Source organism: Oncorhynchus mykiss, chromosome 4 (assembly GCF_013265735.2).
Source record: "Oncorhynchus mykiss isolate Arlee chromosome 4, USDA_OmykA_1.1, whole genome shotgun sequence".
Lineage (NCBI taxonomy): Eukaryota > Metazoa > Chordata > Actinopteri > Salmoniformes > Salmonidae > Oncorhynchus > Oncorhynchus mykiss.
The window spans coordinates 44,021,054-44,038,054 of record NC_048568.1 but is presented as its reverse complement, the minus strand read 5'-3'; positions in this window follow the sequence as shown (position 1 = coordinate 44,038,054).

Genomic DNA, 17,001 nt, shown 5'->3' with positions numbered 1-17,001 from the left:
TGACAATTACAATCATGGTCTTGAATCGGACTCGCATTTTTCTGGTCTCGGTCTTGACTGGATCTCTCTTTAGGTGGTCTTCGCTCTGGTCTCGGTCTTGACTGGATCTCTCTTTAGGTGGTCTTTGCTCTGGTCTCGGTCTTGACTGGATCTCTCTTTAGGTGGTCTTTGCTCTGGTCTCGGTCTTGACTGGGATCTCCCTTTAGGTGGTCTTTGCTCTGGTCTCGGTCTTGACTGGGATCTCCCTTTCGCTCTGATCTCAGTCTTGACTGGATCTCTCTTTAGGTGGTCTTTGCTCTGGTCTCGGTCTTGACTGGGATCTCCCTTTAGGTGGTCTTTGCTCTGGTCTCGGTCTTGACTGGATCTCTCTTTAGGTGGTCTTTGCTCTGGTCTCGGTCTTGACTGGGATCTCTCTTTAGGTGGTCTTCAACACAACACTGGTAGATACCGTAGACCTCCAGTCATTGCCCTGGCGCTAAGTTAGTGACTTCCTTCAAACTGCACGCAGCGACATAAAAATGGTATCCATAATTTCAACAGATTCTGGTTTAGTAGATAAAGGGCTTCATCCGACTCTGGGACAGTAGATACAGGACCTCATCTGACTCTGGGTCAGTAGATACAGGACCTCATCTGACTCTGGGTCAGTAGATAAAGGGCTTCATCTGACTCTGGGTCAGTAGATAAAGGGCTTCATCTGACTCTGGGTCAGTAGATAAAGGACCTCATCTGACTCTGGGTCAGTAGATAAAGGGCCTCATCTGACTCTGGGTCAGTAGATAAAGGAGACCAGGGTAGCAGGGTAGCCTAGTGGTTAGAGTGGAGGGGCGGCAGGGTAGCCTAGTGGTTAGAGTGTAGAGGCGGCAGGGTAGCCTAGTGGTTAGAGTGGAGTGGTGGCAGGGTAGCCTAGTGGTTAGAGTGGAGGGGCGGCAGGGTAGCCTAGTGGTTAGAGTGGAGGGGCGGCAGGGTAGCCTAGTGGTTAGAGTGGAGGGGCGGCAGGGTAGCCTAGTGGTTAGAGTGGAGGGGCGGCAGGGTAGCCTAGTGGTTAGAGTGGAGGGGCGGCAGGGTAGCCTAGTGGTTAGAGTGTGGAGGCGGCAGGGTAGCCTAGTGGTTAGAGTGGAGGGGCTGCCGGGTAGCCTAGTGGTTAGAGTGTTGGACTAGTAACCGGAAGGTTGCAAGTAGTTTGTGTCGGGGGGCTAGGGTCAGTTTGTTATATCTGGGGTACTTCTCCTGTCCTATTCGGTGTCCTGTGTGAATTTAAGTGTGCTCTCTCTAATTCTCTCTTTCTCTCTCTCGGAGGACCTGAGCCCTAGGACCATGCCTCAGGACTACCTGGCATGATGACTCCATGCTGTCCCCAGTCCACCTGGCCGTGCTGCTGCTCCAGTTTCAACTGTTCTCCCTTATTATTATCCCTTATTATTACACAATGCTGGTCATTTATGAACAGTTGAACATCTTGGCCATGTTCTGTTATAATCTCCACCCGGCACAGCCAGAAGAGGACTGGCCATCCCACATAGCCTAGTTCCTCTCTAGGTTTCTTCCTAGGTTTTGGCCTTTCTAGGGAGCTTTTCCTAGCCACCGTGCTTCTACACCTGCATTGCTTGCTGTTTGGGGTTTTAGGTTGGGTTTCTGTACAGCACCTTGAGATATCAGCTGATGTACGAAGGGCTATATAAATATAAATACATTTTATTTGATTTGATTCAGACCCCCGAGCTGACAAGGTACAAATCTGTCGTTCTGCCCCTGAACAGGCAGTTAACCCACTGTTCCCAGGCCGTCATTGAAAATAAGAATTTGTTCTTAACTGACTTGCCTGGTTAAATAAAGGTCAAATAAAATAGGTTGTTGGGCCACTACGATACGCCAAAACGGCTTCAATGCGCATCGGCATAAATTCTTCCTGTGTGGAAGCACCTGCTTTCAATATACTCGGTAGCCCTCGTTTACTCAAGGGTTTCCTTTATTTTGCCAGTTACCCAAATGAACGGACGGAGAGGAATGAGACGCAAGTCTCATCAAATAACGTTGCAGAATGACACAATTTCATGTCATCAAATATGTAAAGACCTGTATCACCATGCTGAGAGGTTCCCATTTCTAAAAGGATGGCGTTTAGGTGTTTCTGGAGTGTGTTGTGTTCATAGCCATTTACACCAAAAAAAAAAATAGAGATTTGATTGTAAAAACTTAGTCAAATCCAATACAACACCTCACAGAGTGAAACTGTCTGTATTTTCAAGTATTGTGGCGCCAGCATCATGTCATGGGTATGCTTGTCACCGGCAGGGACGGGAAATTTGTCAGATTCAAAAACAAATATATATAAATATATATATAAAATACAAATATAAAAAATAGAGGAAAACATGTCTGTCTTCCGAATACCACAAAGTTTTTAAAATTGATTTTTCAGCCAATTACAAACATGTTAATGACTAAGATGCACCAGACTGGCTTTCCATTTGGTGTTTTGTTCCCGAGGGGTCCAGTCTCAGTCTTAGACTTAAATCTGCTTGAAAATCTGAAACAAAGTTTCAATATTGCTGTAGATCAATCATTCCCAAACAAATTTACTGAACTTGAGCAATTTTGTGGAAAAAAAACAACAAAAAAAAACAATGATGGAAATGATTTACAGCTGTAATGGCTTTCAGAGCTGTTTCCACCAAGCATTACCTCTGCGGTGTGAAGACATACACCGCCAAGACATCTTTTTGTTTTTAAATGAATGTACACAAAATGTGGAACAGGTTGTGTAGATCAGTAGGAAAAAAATAATCGAATTGAACCCCCAGTTTTTAGATGAGTATTTCAGGCAGTAAAAAAAATGTGCCAACTGCAAGGTGTGTGTAGGTGTTCACTAGGTCCTGTATGTGCTTAACTTACTGTTATTTGCTTAGCGTGTTAAGACACCAGGTTAAACGCTAGCTGGGTAAACACAGTTGACTTGCTGATGTATTCAGTTCATTAACTAAATCCGTTAGGGTTAGAATGTCTAGCATCCGTTTGTCCCAGGAAGTCGACCTCCAGGCTCAGGCCCAGGGCTTACGACCAGGATATGGAGACTTTATTGTGTTTAGATAGGCAGGGCAGGTAAACAGTAGTAGTGTTCTCTTAGGTGGCCCTGGGGTTACACTGACTCAGGGAGAGAGTCCTAGTCAATCCCACCCTGCCCTGGGGACTAACTGGGAGGGAAGAGAGGAAGGCGGGGGAGAGAGGAGGAGGGCGGGGGAGAGAGGAGGAGGGCGGGGGAGAGAGGAGGAGGGCGGGGGAGAGAGGAGGAGGGCGGGGGAGAGAGGAGGAGGGCGGGGGAGAGAGGAGGGCGGGGAAGAGAGGAGGGCGGGGGAGAGAGGAGGGCGGGGAAGAGAGGAGGGCGGGGGAGAGAGGAGGGCGGGGAAGAGAGGAGGGCGGGGGAGAGAGGAGGGCGGGGAAGAGAGGAGGGCGGGGGAGAGAGGAGGGCGGGGGAGAGAGGAGGAGGCAGGGAAGAGAGGAGGAGGCGGGGAAGAGAGGAGGGCGGGGGAGAGAGGAGGAGGGCGGGGGAGAGAGGAGGAGGCAGAGAAGAGAGGAGGGCGGGGGGAGAGTGGAGGAGGGCGGGGGAGAGAGGAGGGCGGGGAAGAGAGGAGGGCGGGGGAGAGAGGAGGAGGGCGGGGGAGAGAGGAGGAGGCACAGAAGAGTCCAAATCCCAGAAAGTCCAAATAGAATCCCATCAAAATTGTCCCAAAAATAATAAAATAAAAAACCATAATGTGCAAATCACTTCAAAATGCAAAAAATACAACAGGATCAATCTCACCAGATGGTTCTTCTTTAATTTACTGTGCATTCTGCATCTCGCTGTGCATTCTGCATCTCCCTGTGCATTCTGCATCTCCCTGTGCATTCTGCATCTCCCTGTGCATTCTGCATCTCGCTGTGCATTCTGCATCTCGCTGTGCAGTCTGCATCTCCCTGTGCATTCTGCATCTCGCTGTGCATTCTGCATCTCCCTGTGCATTCTGCATCTCCCTGTGCATTCTGCATCTCCCTGTGCATTCTGCATCTCGCTGTGCATTCTGCATCTCCCTGTGCATTCTGCATCTCGCTGTGCAGTCTGCATCTCCCTGTGCATTCTGCATCTCCCTGTGCATTCTGCATCTCGCTGTGTATTCTGCATCTCCCTGTGCATTCTGCATCTCGCTGTGCATTCTGCATCTCGCTGTGCATTCTGCATCTCCCTGTGCATTCTGCATCTCCCTGTGCATTCTGCATCTCGCTGTGCATTCTGCATCTCCCTGTGCATTCTGCATCTCCCTGTGCATTCTGCATCTCGCTGTGCATTCTGCATCTCGCTGTGCATTCTGCATCTCGCTGTGCATTCTGCATCTCCCTGTGCATTCTGCATCTCCCTGTGCATTCTGCATCTCCCTGTGCATTCTGCATCTCCCTGTGCATTCTGCATCTCCCTGTGCATTCTGCATCTCGCTGTGCATTCTGCATCTCTCTGTGCATTCTGCATCTCGCTGTGCGAACTGGAAATAGGCTTCCCCACCCCAAAAACGACCTAAAATCAAGCAACTTCACTGATTAAAAGAAACAGTTCTCATCCCGTACACAGACTCGATGACTGGCCTGAGAGGGTGGGCCGTCTTCCGGCGTCAATCTTCAAGATGTAAAATTCTTAAGTCCCCTAAAAAACCTTTCTGCCACAGAAATGTCCAGTTTCTTAGACAGTTTTACAACTGTGGCAATGAAACACCACAACATTCATGTTTTTAGCACACCGGGTCCACTACCATATCTTCACCAGCGTCACATTTATTTTTTTTATTTGTCTATTTATTTCACCTTTATTTAACCAGGTAGACTAGTTGAGAACACCTTTATTTAACCAGGTAGGCCAGTTGAGAACACCTTTATTTAACCAGGTAGGCTAGTTGAGAACACCTTTATTTAACCAGGTAGACTAGTTGAGAACACCTTTATTTAACCAGGTAGGCCAGTTGAGAACACCTTTATTTAACCAGGTAGGCTAGTTGAGAACACCTTTATTTAACCAGGTAGGCCAGTTGAGAACACCTTTATTTAACCAGGTAGGCTAGTTGAGAACACCTTTATTTAACCAGGTAGGCCAGTTGAGAACACCTTTATTTAACCAGGTAGGCCAGTTGAGAACACCTTTATTTAACCAGGTAGGCTAGTTGAGAACACCTTTATTTAACCAGGTAGACTAGTTGAGAACACCTTTATTTAACCAGGTAGGCCAGTTGAGAACACCTTTATTTAACCAGGTAGGCCAGTTGAGAACACCTTTATTTAACCAGGTAGACTAGTTGAGAACACCTTTATTTAACCAGGTAGGCTAGTTGAGAACACCTTTATTTAACCAGGTAGGCCAGTTGAGAACACCTTTATTTAACCAGGTAGGCCAGTTGAGAACACCTTTATTTAACCAGGTAGGCTAGTTGAGAACACCTTTATTTAACCAGGTAGGCTAGTTGAGAACACCTTTATTTAACCAGGTAGGCTAGTTGAGAACACCTTTATTTAACCAGGTAGGCTAGTTGAGAACACCTTTATTTAACCAGGTAGGCTAGTTGAGAACACCTTTATTTAACCAGGTAGGCCAGTTGAGAACACCTTTATTTAACCAGGTAGGCTAGTTGAGAACACCTTTATTTAACCAGGTAGGCTAGTTGAGAACACCTTTATTTAACCAGGTAGGCTAGTTGAGAACACCTTTATTTAACCAGGTAGGCTAGTTGAGAACACCTTTATTTAACCAGGTAGGCTAGTTGAGAACACCTTTATTTAACCAGGTAGGCCAGTTGAGAACACCTTTATTTAACCAGGTAGGCTAGTTGAGAACACCTTTATTTAACCAGGTAGACTAGTTGAGAACACCTTTATTTAACCAGGTAGGCTAGTTGAGAACACCTTTATTTAACCAGGTAGACTAGTTGAGAACACCTTTATTTAACCAGGTAGACTAGTTGAGAACACCTTTATTTAACCAGGTAGACTAGTTGAGAACACCTTTATTTAACCAGGTAGGCTAGTTGAGAACACCTTTATTTAACCAGGTAGGCTAGTTGAGAACACCTTTATTTAACCAGGTAGACTAGTTGAGAACACCTTTATTTAACCAGGTAGGCTAGTTGAGAACACCTTTATTTAACCAGGTAGGCTAGTTGAGAACACCTTTATTTAACCAGGTAGGCTAGTTGAGAACACCTTTATTTAACCAGGTAGGCTAGTTGTGAACACCTTTATTTAACCAGGTAGGCCAGTTGAGAACACCTTTATTTAACCAGGTAGACTAGTTGAGAACACCTTTATTTAACCAGGTAGGCTAGTTGAGAACAAGTTCTCATTTGCAACTGCGACCTGGCCAAGATAAAGCATAGCAGTGTGAACAGACAACACAGAGTTACACATGGAGTAAACAATTAACAAGTCAATAACACAGTAGAACACAAAGGGGGAGTCTATATACAATGTGTGCAAAAGGCATGAGGTAGGCGAATAATTACAATTTTGCAGATTAACACTGGAGTGATAAATGATCAGATGGTCATGTACAGGTAGAGATATTGGTGTGCAAAAGAGCAGAAAAGTAAATAAATAAAAACAGTATGGGGATGAGGTAGGTGAAAATGGGTGGGCTATTTACCAATAGACTATGTACAGCTGCAGCGATCGGTTAGCTGCTCAGATAGCTGATGTTTGAAGTTGGTGAGGGAGATAAAAGTCTCCAACTTCAGCGATTTTTGCAATTCGTTTCAGTCACAGGCAGCAGAGTACTGGAACGAAAGGCGGCCAAATGAGGTGTTGGCTTTAGGGATGATCAGTGAGATACACCTGCTGGAGCGCGTGCTACGGATGGGTGTTGCCATCGTGACCAGTGAGCTGAGATAAGGCGGAGCTTTACCTAGCATGGACTTGTAGATGACCTGGAGCCAGTGGGTCTGGCGACGAATATGTAGCGAGGGCCAGCCGACTAGAGCATACAAGTCGCAGTGGTGGGTGATATAAGGTGCTTTAGTGACAAAACGGATGGCACTGTGATAGACTGCATCCAGTTTGCTGAGTAGAGTGTTGGAAGCCATTTTGTAGATGACATCGCCGAAGTCGAGGATCGGTAGGATAGTCAGTTTTACTAGGGTAAGCTTGGCGGCGTGAGTGAAGGAGGCTTTGTTGCGGAATAGAAAGCCGACTCTTGATTTGATTTTCGATTGGAGATGTTTGATATGAGTCTGGAAGGAGAGTTTGCAGTCTAGCCAGACACCTAGGTACTTATAGATGTCCACATATTCTAGGTCGGAACCATCCAGGGTGGTGATGCTAGGCGGGCATGCGGGTGCAGGCAGCGATCGGTTGAAAAGCATGCATTTGGTTTTACTAGCGTTTAAGAGCAGTCGGAGGCCACGGAAGGAGTGTTGTATGGCATTGAAGCTTGTTTGGAGGTTAGATAGCACAGTGTCCAATGATGGGCCGAAAGTATATAGAATGGTGTCGTCTGCGTAGAGGTGGATCAGGGAATCGCCCGCAGCAAGAGCAACATCATTGATGTATACAGAGAAAAGAGTCGGCCCGAGAATTGAACCCTGTGGCACCCCCATAGAGACTGCCAGAGGACCGGACAGCATGCCCTCCGATTTGACACACTGAACTCTGTCTGCAAAGTAATTGGTGAACCAGGCAAGGCAGTCATCCGAAAAACCGAGGCTACTGAGTTTACTACAGCATCCACTACCATATCTTCACCAGCATCCACTACCATATCTTCACCAGCATCACATTTACTACAGCATCCACTACCATATCTTCACTGGCATCACATTTACTACAGCATCCACTACCATATCTCCACTAGCAACACATTTACTACAGCATCCACTACCATATTTTCACCAGCATCCACTACCATATCTTCACCAGCATCCACTACCATATCTTCACCAGCATCACATTTACTACAGCATCCACTACCATATCTTCACTGGCATCACATTTACTACAGCATCCACTACCATATCTCCACTAGCAACACATTTACTACAGCATCCACTACCATATCTTCACCAGCATCTACTACCATATCTTCACCAGCGTCACATTTACTAGAGCATCCACTACCATATCTTCACCAGCATCCACTACCATATCTTCACCAGCATCCACTACCATATCTTCACCAGCATCCACTACCATATCTTCACCAGCATCCACTATCATATCTTCACCAGCATCACATTTACTACAGCATCCACTACCATATCGTCACCAGCATCCACTACCATATCTTCACCAGCGTCACATTTACTACAGCATCCACTACCATATCTTCACCAGCATCCACTACCATATCTTCACCAGCATCCACTACCATATCTTCACCAGCGTCACATTTACTACAGCATCCACTACCATATCTTCACCAGCGTCACATTTACTACAGCATCCACTACCATATCTTCACCAGCATCCACTACCATATCTTCACCAGCATCCACTACCATATCTTCACCAGCATCCACTACCATATCTTCACTAGCAACACATTTACTACAGCATCCACTACCATATCTTCACCAGCATCCACTACCATATCTGCACCAGCATCCATTACCATATCTTCACCATCATCCACTACCATATCTTCACCAGCATCCACTACCATATCTTCACCAGCATCCACTACCATATCTGCACCAGCATCCACTACCATATCTTCACCATCATCCACTACCATATCTTCACCAGCATCCACTACCATATCTTCACCAGCATCCACTACCATATCTTCACCAGCATCACATTTACTACAGCATCCACTACCATATCTTCACCAGCATCCACTACCATATCTTCACCAGCATCACATTTACCACAGCATCCACTACCATATCTTCACCAGCATCCACTACCATATCTTCACCAGCATCCACTACCATATCTTCACCAGCATCCACTACCATATCTTCACTAGCATCCACTACCATATCTTCACCAGCATCCACTACCATATCTTCACTAGCAACACATTTACTACAGCATCCACTACAATATTTTCACCAGCATCCACTACCATATCTTCACCAGCATCCACTACCATATCTTCACCAGCATCCACTACCATATCTTCACCAGCATCACATTTATTACAGCATCCACTACCATATCTTCACCAGCATCCACTACCAAATCTTCACCAGCATCACATTTACTACAGCATCCACTACCATATCTTCACCAGCATCCACTACCATATCTTCACCAGCATCACATTTACTACAGCATCCACTACCATATCTTCACCAGCATCCACTACCATATCTTCACCAGCATCCACTACCATATCTTCACCAGCATCCACTACCACATCTTCACCAGCATCCACTACCATATCTTCACCAGCATCCACTACCACATCTTCACCAGCATCCACTACCATATTTTCACCAGCATCCACTACCATATCTTCACCAGCATCCACTACCATATCTTCACCAGCATCCACTACCATATCTTCACCAGCATCACATTTACTACAGCATCCACTACCATATCTTCACCAGCATCCACTACCATATCTTCACCAGCATCCACTACCATATCTTCACCAGCATCCACTACCACATCTTCACCAGCATCCACTACCATATTTTCACCAGCATCCACTACCATATCTTCACCAGCATCCACTACCATATCTTCACCAGCATCCACTACCATATATTCACCAGCATCACATTTACTACAGCATCCACTACCATATCTTCACCAGCATCCACTAGCATATCTTCACCAGCATCAAATTTACTACAGCATCCACTACCATGTCTTCACCAGCATCCACTACCATATCTTCACCAGCATCCACTACCATATCTTCACCAGCATCCACTACCATATCTTCACTAGCATCCACTACCATATCTTCACTGGCATCACATTTACTACAGCATCCACGACCATATCTTCACTAGCGTCACATTTACTACAGCATCCACTACCATATTTTCACCAGCATCCACTACCATATCTTCACCAGCATCCACTACCATATCTTCACCAGCATCCACTACCATATCTTCACCAGCATCCACTACCATATCTTCACCAGCATCCACTATCATATCTTCACTAGCAACACATTTACTACAGCATTCACTACCATATTTTCACCAGCATCCACTACCATATCTTCACCAGCATCCACTACCATATCTTCACCAGCATCCACTACCATATCTTCAGCAGCATCACATTTACTACAGCATCCACTACCATATCTTCACCAGCATCCACTACCATATCTTCACCAGCATCACATTTACTACAGCATCCACTACCATATCTTCACCAGCATCCACTACCATATCTTCACCAGCATCCACTATCATAACTTCACCAGCGTCCACTACCATATCTTCACCAGCATCCACTACCATATCTTCACCAGCATCCACTACCATACCTTCACCAGCATCACATTTACTACAGCATCCACTACCATATCTTCACTAGGGTCACTTGTTTTCTCAATTCTTTTAAATCCCTTCAGCGTAGGAGATTCGATTTGACCGCTCTAACTTTTTGCCACCTCAAATCTCTTTTACAGGGAACTCCAGGAACTCTGGGATCAGGATCTCCACCACAATTACAATTACTGTCGTCCTTCCACACACCGCACTTCAGTGTACTCCGTCCGCCCGTCTGCGCGCACACACACACACACACACACACACACACACACACACACACACACACACACACACTTGAAACATGTCCCAAATCATTTACATTTATTTTTATTTTTACGCTTTAGTGGTTTAGGGACGACAGCTCTTACAGCGTATTTTACATAACCAAGCTTCACGTGTAGGTATTTGCTCTTTATCAGAAACCAACCGGACCGACAGACTTTCTTATTTTCCTCCGCTCACCCAGCAGGTCAGACGCCAGGGCTCCAACCGGGATTTCAACCTGAACATCCGTCGTCACCCCTGAGATGACCCCTTTGACGGGTGTCTCTACTCCGAAGTTCAAAACACACAACTTCTGTTGTCCGGATTTCTTTTGAATCTCACTGCAATCTTCCTCTGTTATTCAGACTTACAATTTAATAAGACCACTCCTGGTCACTCTGACAGACTCCACTTTTCCCAGCGCATACTTATAACAGTCAGAATTGGCAGATACATAAAATCAAATCAAAGTTTATTTGTCACGTGCGCCAAATACAACAGGTGTAGTAGACCTTACAGTGAAATGCTGAATACAACAGGTGTAGTAGACCTTACAGTGAAATGCTGAATACAACAGGTGTAGTAGACCTTACAGTGAAATGCTGAATACAACAGGTGTAGTAGACCTTACAGTGAAATGCTGAATACAACAGGTGTAGTAGACCTTACAGTGAAATGCTGAATACAACAGGTGTAGTAGACCTCACAGTGAAATGCTGAACACAACAGGTGTAGTAGACCTTACAGTGAAATGCTGAATACAACAGGTGTAGTAGACCTTACAGTGAAATGCTGAATACAACAGGTGTAGTAGACCTCACAGTGAAATGCTGAATACAACAGGTGTAGTAGACCTTACAGTGAAATGCTGAATACAACAGGTGTAGTAGACCTCACAGTGAAATGCTGAATACAACAGGTGTAGTAGACCTCACAGTGAAATGCTGAATACAACAGGTGTAGTAGACCTTACAGTGAAATGCTGAATACAACAGGTGTAGTAGACCTTACAGTGAAATGCTGAATACAACAGGTGTAGTAGACCTTACAGTAAAATGCTGAATACAACAGGTGTAGTAGACCTCACAGTGAAATGCTGAATACAACAGGTGTAGTAGACCTCACAGTGAAATGCTGAATACAACACTGTAAGGTCTACTACACCTGAAATGCTGAATACAACAGGTGTAGTAGACCTCACTGTGAAATGCTGACAGGCTCTAACCAATAGTGCAAAAAAGGTGTTAGGTGAACAATAGGTAAGTAAATAAATAAAACAACAGTAAAAAGACAGGCTATATACAGTAGAGAGGCTATATACAGTAGAGAGGCTATATACAGTAGAGAGGCTACATACAGTAGAGCGGCTATATACAGTAGAGAGGCTATATACAGTAGAGAGACTATATACAGTAGAGGCTATGTACAGTAGATAGGCTATATACAGTAGAGAGGCTATATACAGTAGAGAGGCTATATACAGTAGAGAGGCTATATACAGTAGAGATGCTATATACAGTAGAGAGGCTATATACAGTAGAGATGCTATATACAGTAGAGAGGCTACATACAGTAGAGAGGCTATATACAGTAGAGAGGCTACATACAGTAGAGAGGCTATATACAGTAGAGAGGCTATATACAGCAGAGAGGCTATATACAGTAGAGAGGCTATATACAGTAGAGAGGCTATATACAGTAGAGAGGCTATATACAGTAGAGAGGTTATATACAGTAGAGAGGCTATATGCAGCAGAGAGGCTATATACAGTAGAGAGGCTACATACAGTAGAGAGGCTATATACAGTAGAGAGGTTATATACAGTAGAGATGCTATATACAGTAGAGAGGCTATATACAGTAGAGAGGCTACATACAGTAGAGAGGCTATATACAGTAGAGAGGCTATATACAGTAGAGGCTACATACAGTAGAGAGGTTATATACAGTAGAGAGGCTATATACAGTAGAGAGGCTATATACAGTAGAGAGGCTACATACAGTAGAGAGGTTATATACAGTAGAGAGGCTATATACAGTAGAGAGGCTATATACAGTAGAGAGGCTACATACAGTAGAGAGGCTATATACAGTAGAGAGGCTATATGCAGCAGAGAGGCTATATACAGTAGAGAGGTTATATACCGCATAATATAACAGGTATATAATATAACAGATATATAATATAACAGATATATAATATAACAGGTACATAATATAACAGGTTCATAATATAACAGGTGTATAATATAACAGGTATATAATATAACAGGTATATAATATAACAGGTTCATAATATAACAGATATATAATATAACAGATATATAATATAACAGGTATATAATATAACAGGTATATAATATAACAGGTATATAATATAACAGATATATAATATAACAGGTATATAATATAACAGATATATAATATAACAGATATATAATATAACAGGTATATAATATAACAGATATATAATATAACAGGTATATAATATAACAGATATATAATATAACAGATATATAATATAACAGGTACATAATATAACAGGTATATAATATAACAGGTACATAATATAACAGGTATATAATATAACAGGTATATAATATAACAGATATATAATATAACAGGTACATAATACAACAGTCAGAAATGGCAGATACAAAATGTTGGGTCATTGTCTTGTTGAAAAACAAATGATAGTCCCACTAAGCACAAACCAGATGGGATGGCGTATCGCTGCAGAATGCTGTGGTAGCCATGCTGGTTAAGCTGGTTAAGTGTGAATTATAAGGCTACCCTGGGGCGGCAGGGTAGCCTAGTGGTTAGAGCGTTGGACTAGTAACCGGAAGGTTGCGAGTTCAAACCCCCGAGCTGACAAGGTACAAATCTGTCGTTCTGCCCCTGAACAGGCAGTTAACCCACTGTTCCCAGGCCGTCATTGAAAATAAGAATTTGTTCTTAACTGACTTGCCTGGTTAAATAAAGGTAAAAAAAATAAATAAATAAATAAATAAAATCATTGACAGTGTCACCATCAAAGCACCATAACACCTCCTCTTCCATGCTTCACGGTGGAAAATACACATGCTGAGATCATCAAATCATCAAATCAAATTTATTTATATAGCCCCTTTTTACATCAGCTGATATTTCAAAGTGCTGTACAGAAACCCAGCCTAAAACCCTAAACAGCAAGCAGTGCAGGTGTAGAAGCACGGTGGCTAGGAAAAACTCCCTAGAAAGGCCAAAACCTAGGAAGAAAGAAACCTAGAGAGGAACCAGGCTATGTGGGGTGGCCAGTCCTCTTCTGGCTGTGCCGGGTGGAGATTATAACAGAACATGGCCAAGATGTTCAAATGTTCATAAATGACCAGCATGGTCAAATAATAATAATCACAGGCAGAACCGTTGAAACTGGAGCAGCAGCACGGCCAGGTGGACTGGGGACAGCAAGGAGTCATCATGTCAGGTAGTCCTGAGGCATGGTCCTAGGGCTCAGGTCCTCCGAGAGAGAGAAAGAAAGAGAGAAAGAAAGAGAGAATTAGAGAGAGCACACTTAAATTCACGCAGGACACCGGATAGCACAGGAGAAGTACTCCAGATATAACAAACTGACCCTAGCCCCCTGACACATAAACTACTGCAGCATAAATACTGGAGGCTGAGACAGGAGGGGTCAGGAGACACTGTGGCCCCATCCGAGGACACCCCCGGACAGGGCCAAACAGGGCTAAACAGGAAGGATATAACCCCACCCACTTTGCCAAAGCACAGCCCCCACACCACTAGAGGGATATCTTCAACCACCAACTTACCATCCTGAGACAAGGCCGAGTATAGCCCACAAAGATTCCGCCACAGCACAACCCAAGGGGGGGCGCCAACCCAGACAAGAAGATCACATCAGTGACTCAACCCACTCAAGTGATGCACCCCTCCTAGGGACGGTATGAAAGAGCACCAGTAAGCCAGTGACTCAGCCCCTGTAATAGTGTTAGAGGCAGAGAATCCCAGTGGAAGAGGGGAACCGGCCAGGCAGAGACAGCAAGGGTGGTTCGTTGCTCCAGAGCCTTTCCGTTCACCTTCCCACTCATGGGCCAGACTACACTCAATCATATGACCCACTGAAGAGATGAGTCTTCAGTAAAGACTTAAATGTTGAGACCGAGTTTGCGTCTCTCACATGGGTAGGCAGACCATTACATAAAAATGGAGCTCTATAGGAGAAAGCCCTGCCTCCAGCTGTTTGCTTAGAAATTCTAAGGACAATTAGGAGGCCTGCGTCTTGTGACCATAGCGTACGTGTAGGTATGTACGGCAGGACCAAATCAGAAAGATAGGTAGGAGCAAGCTCATGTAATGCTTTGTAGGTTAGCAGTAAAACCTTGAAATCAGCCCTTGCTTTGACAGGAAGCCAATGTAGAGAGGCTAGCACTGGAGTAATATGATCACATCTTTTGGTTCTAGTCAGGATTCTAGCAGCCGTATTTAGCACTAACTGAAGTTTATTTAGTGCTTTATCCGGGTAGCGCGAAGAGTAGAGCATTGCAGTAGTCTAACCTAGAAGTGACAAAAGCATGGATTAATTTTTCTGCATCATTTTTGGACAAAAAGTTTCTGATTTTTGCAATATTACGTAGATGGAAAAAAGCTGTCCTTGAAACAGTCTTGATATGTTCTTCAAAAGAGAGATCAGGGTCCAGAGTAACGCCAAGGTCCTTCACAGTTTTATTTGAGACAACTGTACAACCATTAAGATTAATTGTCAGACTTAACAGAAGATCTCTTTGTTTCTTGGGACCTAGAACAAGCGTCTCTGTTTTGTCCGAGTTTAAAAGTAGAAAGTTTGCAGCCATCCACTTCCTTATGTCTGAAACACATGCTTCTAGCGAGGGCAATTTTGGGGCTTCACCATGTTTCATTGAAATGTACAGCTGTGTGTCATCTGCATAGCAGGGAAAGTTAACATTATGTTTTCGAATGACATCCCCAAGAGGTAAAATATATAGTGAAAACAATAGTGGTCCTAAAACGGAACCTTGAGGAACACCGAAATTTACAGTTGATTTGTCAGAGGACAAACCATTCACAGGGGCAAACTGATAACTTTCCGACAGATAAGATCTAAACCAGGCCAGAACTTGTCCGTGTAGACCAATTTGGGTTTCCAATCTCTCCAAAAGAATGTGGTGATCGATGGTATCAAAAGCAGCACTAAGGTCTAGGAGCACGAGGACAGATGCAGAGCCTCGGTCTGATGCCATTAAAAGGTAATGATGTGTTTCAGACATAAGGAAGTGGATGGTGATGATAGGGTCTAGGTAATGATGGGGTCTAAAACCAGACTGAAGCATTTCGTATACATTGTTTGTCTTCAGGAAGGCAGTGAGTTGCTGCGCAACAGCCTTTTCTAACATTTTTGAGAGGAATGGAAGATTCGATATAGGCCGATAGTTTTTTATATTTTCTGGGTCAAGGTTTGGCTCTTTCAAGAGAGGCTTTATTACTGCCACTTTTAGTGAGTTTGGTACACATCCGGTGGACAGAGAGCAGTTTATTATGTTCAACATAGGAGGGCCAAGCACAGGAAGCAGCTCTTTCAGGAGTTTAGTTGGAACAGCATCTTACAATGACACGGTGGTTGGAACCAAAAGTCTCCTATTTGGACCAAAGGACTTCCACCTGTTCGAATGTCCATTGCTAGTCTTTTCTTCTTATTGGTGTCCTTTAGTAGTGGTTTCTTTGCAGCAATTCCACCATGAAGGCCTGATTCACACAGTCTCCTCTGAACAGTTGATGTTGCGATGTGTCTGTTACTTGAACTCTGTGAAGCATTTATTTGGGCTGCAGTTTCTGAGGCTGGTAACTCTAATGAACTTATCCTTTGCAGCAGAGGTAACTCTGGGTCTCCCTTTCCTGTGGCGGTCCTCGTGAGAGACAGGTAACTCTAATGATCTTATCCTCAGCAGCAGAGGTAACTCTGGGTCTCCCTTTCCTGTGGTCCTCATGAGAGCCAGTTTCATAAAAGCTCTTGATGGTTTGTACGACTGCACTTGAAGAAGCTTTCAAATTTCTTTACATTTTCCGTATTGACTGACCTTCATGTCTTAAAGTAATGATGGACTGTTGTTTCTCTTTGCTTATTTGACCTGTTCTTGCCATAATATGGACTTGGTCTTTTACCAAATAGGGCTGTCTTCTGTATACCACCCCTACCTTGTCACAACACAACTGATTGGCTCAAACGCATTAAGAAGGAAATAAA